Source organism: Triticum aestivum, chromosome 4A (genome assembly GCF_018294505.1).
Source record: "Triticum aestivum cultivar Chinese Spring chromosome 4A, IWGSC CS RefSeq v2.1, whole genome shotgun sequence".
Classification (NCBI taxonomy): Eukaryota; Viridiplantae; Streptophyta; class Magnoliopsida; order Poales; family Poaceae; genus Triticum; species Triticum aestivum.
Window position 1 is genome coordinate 624,356,990 of NC_057803.1, and position 8,047 is coordinate 624,365,036.

General features: G+C 38.2%; 1 long non-coding RNA gene across 1 annotated transcript; it reads left to right on the forward strand.

The window, feature by feature from the left end:
* Nucleotides 1–4,649: 4,649 nt before the first annotated feature.
* On the forward strand, nt 4,650–5,751 carry LOC123082709 (uncharacterized). Its single transcript, XR_006439098.1, has 2 exons — nt 4,650–5,101; nt 5,288–5,751. It is a non-coding gene; the product is annotated as an uncharacterized lncRNA (long non-coding RNA).
* Nucleotides 5,752–8,047: the final 2,296 nt, after the last annotated feature.

Below are 8,047 nucleotides of genomic sequence, written 5' to 3' on the forward strand. Positions count from 1 at the left end.
CATTGTTGCTACATCACCCACGGCGAGATAATTATTGGTTCGACGATGGTGATGCCGATTACGGGCATGCATGCATCATTCAAAAACAACGGACGGCGATGGCCAACCACTAATACTGCTGCAACAACACTAGTAGATGTCGACCGTGAATGGTGAACATGCATGCACCACTCGCCGCTGCTCATCATTCGTTCACTACATATTTAGCATCAGCTACGTTGGCGGCAAGGTGCGGTGGTGGTCTCTGTTGCCGTGTGGTTTAGGTTCAAGCGAGTGGCAGGCTTCGTCAACCGGTTCAAGGAGAGGGTATGGCTGCTCGGGGTGAAAGCCTTGCTCCAGCTCTGCTAGAGTCAACAATGGCGACGCCAATGGGTCTTGCTTACCTTCTTGGAGGTGTCGTGGTTCGCGGTCCTCTGCCCTCCTATCTCGAGCTCTGGGAGAATAGCTTCTTCCAGGTCTTCTTGGAATAAGCAATAACGACGCTTTCTGTGCCGCGACTTTTTTCAAACATTGTTTCACATTTTTCATATATACCTGAAACATTTTTCAACTACATGCTTAACATTTTAAAAAACTATATGTTTTGATGTCTACTTTTTTCATACGCATTGTACATTTTTGTATACATAGAAAACATTTTGTATACAAGTCTAGCATTTTTTAAATGCATGATTAACATTTTGCCAAATATATGTATTTGAATTTCTTCCAAATATTTATAAATATTTTATCAAATAAAGGTGGACATCTTTTTGAATAATATAAAGCTTTTTCTTAAACTATTTAAATATATTTTTACATTTCTGAAACACATGAGGATTTTTTTAATGTCACATACATTTTTTTTGAATGTCAGGAATTTTTTTAGAATTATGCAGACATTTCTTTTCATCGTATGAACACTTTTTCTAAATGTCACGTACATCTTTTGGAAACACCGGAACATTTTTAAATGTCAATTTCTTTAAAAAAATTATCGACATTTTCTAAAAGTTCCATGCACGTATGGTTAAAGCTGCGTTAACATTTATTTTGAACGTGTGATTAATTGTATTTTAAATTTATTTAATATTTTTTCCACTTCAGAAATATAAGTAATTTTTTTAATAAATTTTAAAATGTGTCCGGTGAGATTCAGTCATTTCCTAGAATGGAGTTATATCAATTGAAGTGTGGTTGTGTGAAATAATATCTTAACCTTGTAGTTTTGTGATAGTTTGCACATCCTTTTTTTTAGTGAAAGAGAGGCCGCTCCCTCCGATTTCATACAGAGGAATCAACTGGACTTGTTTTACAAACTACACACTACTACAGGTAAAAACTCCATAGAAAAATAACCAGGTTTACATAACTGGGATATGGAGATCCACAACGCAAACCATATCATATAGATTGCACTTCCTATGAAATTTATTCCACATTTATTTATTTATCTCGTGGTCAACGTTGGATTGGATGCAATCTGAAATGAAGCAACACAACTCTGCTCTCATCAATCTAAGGGGGTTGTCCATACTGGGCATCTTTGTATGCACGTCGTTCCTTCTTGAGACAGCCCCCTCCGTTGAAATATTGCAAATTCAGTTGAGTTGTGTCGTGTCTGTCTCATAATGATTTGCCATGTCGAGTATGGGAAAAGTATCCAGTGCTCCGAGCCTTGGGGTACTCCCGGTGCTCCAAATGTTAAAAAGGTAAATTTTTTAACGTTTCAAAAAATTCCAAAAAAAATGTGAATGTTCATAATGAATAATGTGATTATATGCCCTAAAAATTTCAGGTCCAAACTCGAAACACACATTGAGAAACAAAAATATGAAATCTAGCATGAATAGTGTAAAGAAGAGATAAAAGCAACATTGATATACTATTCAGATCTGGATTTCTCCTTTTTTTCTCAATGTGCATTTCGATTTTGGACCTGAAATATTTAGGAGGAGTGGTGACATTCCTTGTTAACATTCTCATTTTTTCTGGAATTTTTTGAAACATTTAAAAAAAATTGACATTGGAGCACCAGGAGTACCCCAAGGCCGGGAGCACTGGACACTTTCCCGTTGAGTATGTTTTGCCGTTTCGAAATATTACTGCCATTGAGTTAGTAAAAACCTATGCTACTCCATGCGATCCATATTACTTGTCGTTGCTTTAGTAAAACTTTAATATTTTACTAAAGCAGCGACAAGTAATATGTATCAGAGGGAGTTTTTTTGTTTCCATTCTCTACATTAAACAAGGGAAATGTTGCTGAACCCGAAAAGTGAAACTACGTGTCAATATCTATAAAATTAATGCTCGTGCAAATCTAGGTATGGGACCATACATGCAACATCGACGGCCAGGGCAAGCTCAGTGGGACACAAACTTCTACGGCTCCAAGAACCGGCTACCGAGAGAGCTCCAAATCATTTGCTTTAGGCTGGTAAAGCAGCAACTGGCATTGATAAGGGTCGTGCTGGTGCGAGCATTCAACTTGCACAAATGAGTTCTGAGAGAGATGAGATGTGTGAGGAGTGCGGCGCCCTAGGGTTGCTGCCTTGTTGCTCTCTGGGGGCGCGTTTTCCTAGTGAGCAAGGTTGAGAAGGAACTAGTTAGATGAGTTGTAGATGGCATGGTCTTCTCAGGGCAAATTGTTCTGATGATTGTAAGAAGCTGTAGTAGGAATTGTTTCAGATCATTGTATGAAGGAGTTATCTTTAGGGAATGAAGAGGAAACCAATATGTGTGCAATGCTGCTCAATGATATTTGGCCCATTTCAATCTCCCAGTCTAGGGACGAAGAGTGGTTTGTGTGTCAAAAATATAGGCCCTTACAAATCCTTCGGTCTAGCCTAAGGCGATGGCCGAAGGGAGGGGATACGTCCTGCCAGGGCTATTTATCGTCCATACGGATTCCTATTATAAATCGCCTCAAGTTAATGTCCATAGGTATAGGCCGGCACATTACACATTTTACTTATTGGGTTTGTTCGCTCACTCGGTTTTCTCCAACTTTTAAATTCTTTCTCGGTTGTCTTGGTATTCACAATGTTCCACTCTTTTGCATCGGGTTCTTTGTTATTTTTTTCTTTTCTTTCCTGCTTCTGTTCCTCGGTATTCTTCGTTTATTTTTGGTTGTCTTTGAGTTTTTTTCTTAATATTTTTTAACACATGTCTACTTTTTTCATGCACATTTTACGTGTTTTATACATTATATATTTTTTAAATACATGATTAATATTTTTTTCAAATATATGTTTTAGTGTCTACTTTTTTTCATACACATTTTATATTTTCCGTATACACATGAACGTTCTTTATGCATGTTAAACATTTTCCAAATACATGATTAACTTCTTTTAAAATATATGTTTTGGTATATAGTTTTTCATACACGTTTATATTTTTCATATACACCTGAAACATTTTTATGCATGTTAAACACTATTTAAATATATGATTAACATTTTTCTCAAACACATAGTTTTAAGCTTTTATTTGGATATGTTTACAGGGTTTTCAAATACACATTCATTTTTTTGAATGATATCAACAATTTTCTTAAACTATGCTAGCGAATGTTTTATGCTGTGTTAAAATTTATAAATACGTGGTTAACACTTTTTCAAATATATTTTTTGAAGTCTAGTTTTCTTTATACACATTGTAATCCCTCCATCCTAGGATATAAGCTGTTATTACAACCAATATGTTAGTATATCTGTTGTAATAACATCTTATATATGTGATGGAGAGAGAGTACATTTTTTGTATACATCCAAAACATATTTTATGCACATTTATTTTTTTTCACATCCATGATTAATTTTTTATTAGAAATTTTTATTTATTTGAATATGTGTTAAATATTTTTCAGATTCACGGTTCTTGAGGAATTTTATGCTTTGAAAATATGAACAAAAAGAAACAAACTAACCTGCACGCTTTTTTTTGTTGGGTAAAACATGCACGCTCCTGAAATCAGCACTCTACTGGTACCGAGTGGCAGCCCATCTGGCCCATGTACGAGGGGATGCTGGCTAGGACGTATTCAAAAACGTGTTCAAAAATGTATTTTCGAAAAGTGCTCGTCATGTATTTGAAAAATGTTCAATGCACAGAAACAAATTTCCACGTTTATATAAAAATGTACAGTGAGTATTAAAAAAGTATACATGTATTTGAAAATTTAGAAAAGTATAAGAACAAAGGAATAGAAACAAGAAGCAAGTAAACAATTTCAGAAAACCTGATGAAAAATGTAAGTAAAATGGCATAAAACCAATACAATTATAAAAGACGAAACAAAAGCAACCAGAACCTTACATAAAGTTCCCAAAGCCGAGACCCTCTCCCAGTATTTGGGCCACGAGCTGCTAAAGAAACACCAGAGGCGAGAACTACGTGCAACTCGCATTATGCGAGATACAGATGTAGAAATGGCTTTTTTTAGTGGTATAGACGTAGCGATGGCTGAAAGCGGCCATCCTCTCCCTCTTCCTCGATCTCATGGAAGGTCGGTCATCGGTCGCCAAGGCGTATCGTATTCCCGCGTAACGTTTGCCTGCTATACAATGGCGGAGCCAGGGGTCTTCCTGGGAATTCCCTGGAATACCAAAGATTTTCGTGCAAAAAAAATTACTACATGTATTTTACAGTATAAAGCGAGTTGACTGGAGTTGGCTCATTAGCCCAAACGCACCACGACAGCCACGCACGGTGCCAGACGGGTGTCTGGTTTGGCGCGCGACCAGCCGAGCGCCCGAGCACCTCGTCTCCGTCCCTCGATTCCCAATTGAATCGATCCCCTTTCCCAACCTAGCGCTAGGGCTGGCTCCGGCGGCCGACCTCTCCTGCCTCTCCCTCGGCCCCTTCCCTCCAGTCGGCCGTCTCCCTCCCCTTCGGCGTCCAGTCCTCTCCTCCGTGGTTCCGTCAGGCGTCGGGCCGCCAATCCGCCTCCGGCCTCCCCTGCTCCCCAGTGCGGCGGCAGTCGGCAGCTCCCTCCGGACACCGTCCTCGAGCCTCCCTGGCTCGGCGGCTCCCCGGCGTGGCGGCAGCGCCTTCAGCAGGCAGCAGACTAGCAGTCCGGCCTCCCTCCATTCTGCAATCTGCATCCATCCACACAGTACTGCATCTATTCTTTCCCTCTGTTTCTAAACAAATCTGAAGATTGTTCAGTGATTGCTTGTAAACTGAACTTCAACTTGATTCATTTGCTGCTTACGATGAAGATGTTTGTCCAATGTACATCAGTCCATGCCAAATTGCCACTGCCATTGGTTTCTACTTTGTTTATGTGATTGTGATGTAGATGAAGAAGAAGGATGTTAGCATATTTGAAATGTGGGACAGATCTTGAAAGACAAGCAAAGTAACTTCTACATCCACACCAACTCTATTGAGGTTGAGAGCAATCTGCAGCTAGCACTAGTGCAAACACCCCGACCCCAATTGTAGAAGACGATGAAGCGGTTGATGAAGATGATGAATCAATGCCCCAATTTGAAGCAGATTTGGCAGCTCTGAAACGTGATCCTGGCAAGCGACTTCCCATATATTTGTATCATGCCAATGATCAGGATAGAGTTCGAAGAAGATACATTGACTTGGCTGCTTGTCAACCAAAGGATCATAAGTTTGAGATCAGAGATTTAGTGGACATCCTTGTCCCTTTTGCCCTACTTGGTTTAAGGATCATAAGTGGCTTGAGGATTACTCCCTCCGTCCTTTAAAGAGTGTACTTCCAACTTTCTTGGAAAGTCAAACTTTTTTATATTTGACCGTGTTTATATAATAATACATCAACATTTATGTCATCAAATTAGTAGCATTAGATTCGTGATAAAATATACTTTCATCATATACCTATTTGATTTCACAAACATTGATATATTTTTACACAAACTCGGTCAAACTTTGAAATAGTTTGACCCTCCAACAAAGTTGGAAGTACACTCTTTAAAGGACGGAGGGAATATATTGTTTTGGCAAAAAAAATACAAGAATACCCAGGAGCAATTTCCTGGCTCCGCCACTGCTGCTATATGGGCCAGTCCAGAGTTTCCTTCCCACCGGTTTGAGCAGATACTAGATGCTTTCCTGAAACAGCTTTTTAAGTATGTTTTTTCTCTTTCGACTTTTTTTTGTGTCCTTATTTTTCTTATTTATTTAAGTTTTCACTTATTACATTGTGATTTTTTTAAATTTGCAACATTTTTTGAAATGAGAATATTTATCATATCTGTGAACATTTTTTGAATTTCAGGGAAAAAATTCAGGTTCGCGATTTTTTTGTTTCAATTTTTCTATTTTGTGAATGGTTTTAAAATCAGCATGTTTTTTATTTTGCAAACATTTTTTGAATTCAAGGGAATTTTTGAAATTTGTTACCATTCTTTGATTCACGAACATTTTTTGAATTTTTTGAATGTTTTCATATTTCATGAAGATTTCTCCAAATTCACAAACAATCTTTTTATAGATATTGAATTTCAAACTGAAAGGATGAGCCATCCGTGGGAGATGGACTTCCACGGCTCCGAGAACCGAGTTCTGAGAGAGCTCCAGGTCATTTGTTTTAGGCCGCTAAAGCAGCAGCTGGCGTTCATAAGGGCCATGCTGGGACGAGCACCTAAACTTGCAGAAAATAGTTTTGATAGATGAGTAGTGCAAAGAGTTTGACGCCTTCATTACGGGCTTGTTCCTCTGCGGGTTGTGTTTTCCAAAGAGCAAGGCTGAGCAGGAAGCGGTGGTCAGGCGGAGTTACAGACGGTGTTGTCTTCTTAGGTGAAGTGGTTTTTGATGATTGTAAGAAGCTGTAGTAGGCACCTAGTTGTTGCGGATGGCTTGTTCTGGTCATAGGCAAAAAAAAAAATTTGAAAAGGGGTTTTACCCCAGGCTCTGGTATTCTGTTTTTATGAGACTGTAGGAACAAGAAAACAATATCTTTGAATCAATTTTTGACGTGTTTATAGAGCAGTTAAAACTGAAATATGCAGTTGATCTACTGGCATAATTACCTGTCCACTCATTGAACGAATAAAGTAAAGAAGAAGCACCGTTGGGCATGATTTGGACAATATCCACAACAAAACCTCAAATAATATTTATGCCGCCGCCGAACTTGTGCAATGACGTTGATTCAGTACGTATATGTCCATATGTCTGCGAAATATTTGTTCTTTAGCCAATCTTTGATTAGGGAAGAAGGAGATATTCGCAACTACTGACGGTTTCATTATGGGGTAGCTCATGGTCTTCCTGTCGATCTATTATTCAGTTTTGTATATATTCTTTCATAGCTAAACAGGTGGAAGATCCATCCAATCTGGTTATGTCATGGACTCAAAAAATATCTGAATTTGACATCTTTGACTTATATACCACAGTTTCTAAAGCGCGCCATACTTTCTTGTCTCGGGGTAAATACCAGTCCAAAGTAACCGATATTACTGATCCATCAATGAATCAAAGTACGATGTGAGCACATCATAGCTAGTAGCAAGAATGATAAATTAATCATGGTCACCTCGAGCAAGACTATGAGATTCCACAAACTAACACTAAACATGTTTTAGGATACACTAATACTAAAAACAATACGGATATACTAGAACATGATGGCGCGCGTTGCCGCGCTCGTCCCTAAACAGTCAATAATGGGTGGTTTGCTAGTAGAACTATGTTAAAACAATAGGCTGGTAGAACATGGCATTTGCCATGCCATGTCAAATTTACTTTTTCTGGACTCTATGAAAGACGAACATATATCTGAGTATACATTTAGAAAATAAAAGCGAAAATAGTGTATGAAAGAAAAGTAGGAAAGCTAACCTATATAAGGAAACTGAGATGGCATCCAAAAGAATATGAATTGCAATTTCTTGCTAATTACCTCATGTTTATCTTGTATATGTCATTCCTTTCTCTTACCAAAGATAGTTTGTCCCAGGCCACTTGTTTGCATGAAGTATGAAACAAGAACTACATATTGTAGTTATGCACCACTTTGACTATCTATTGCCACAATACATGTCTACAATATATATTAAAAAACAACATATATTTTTCA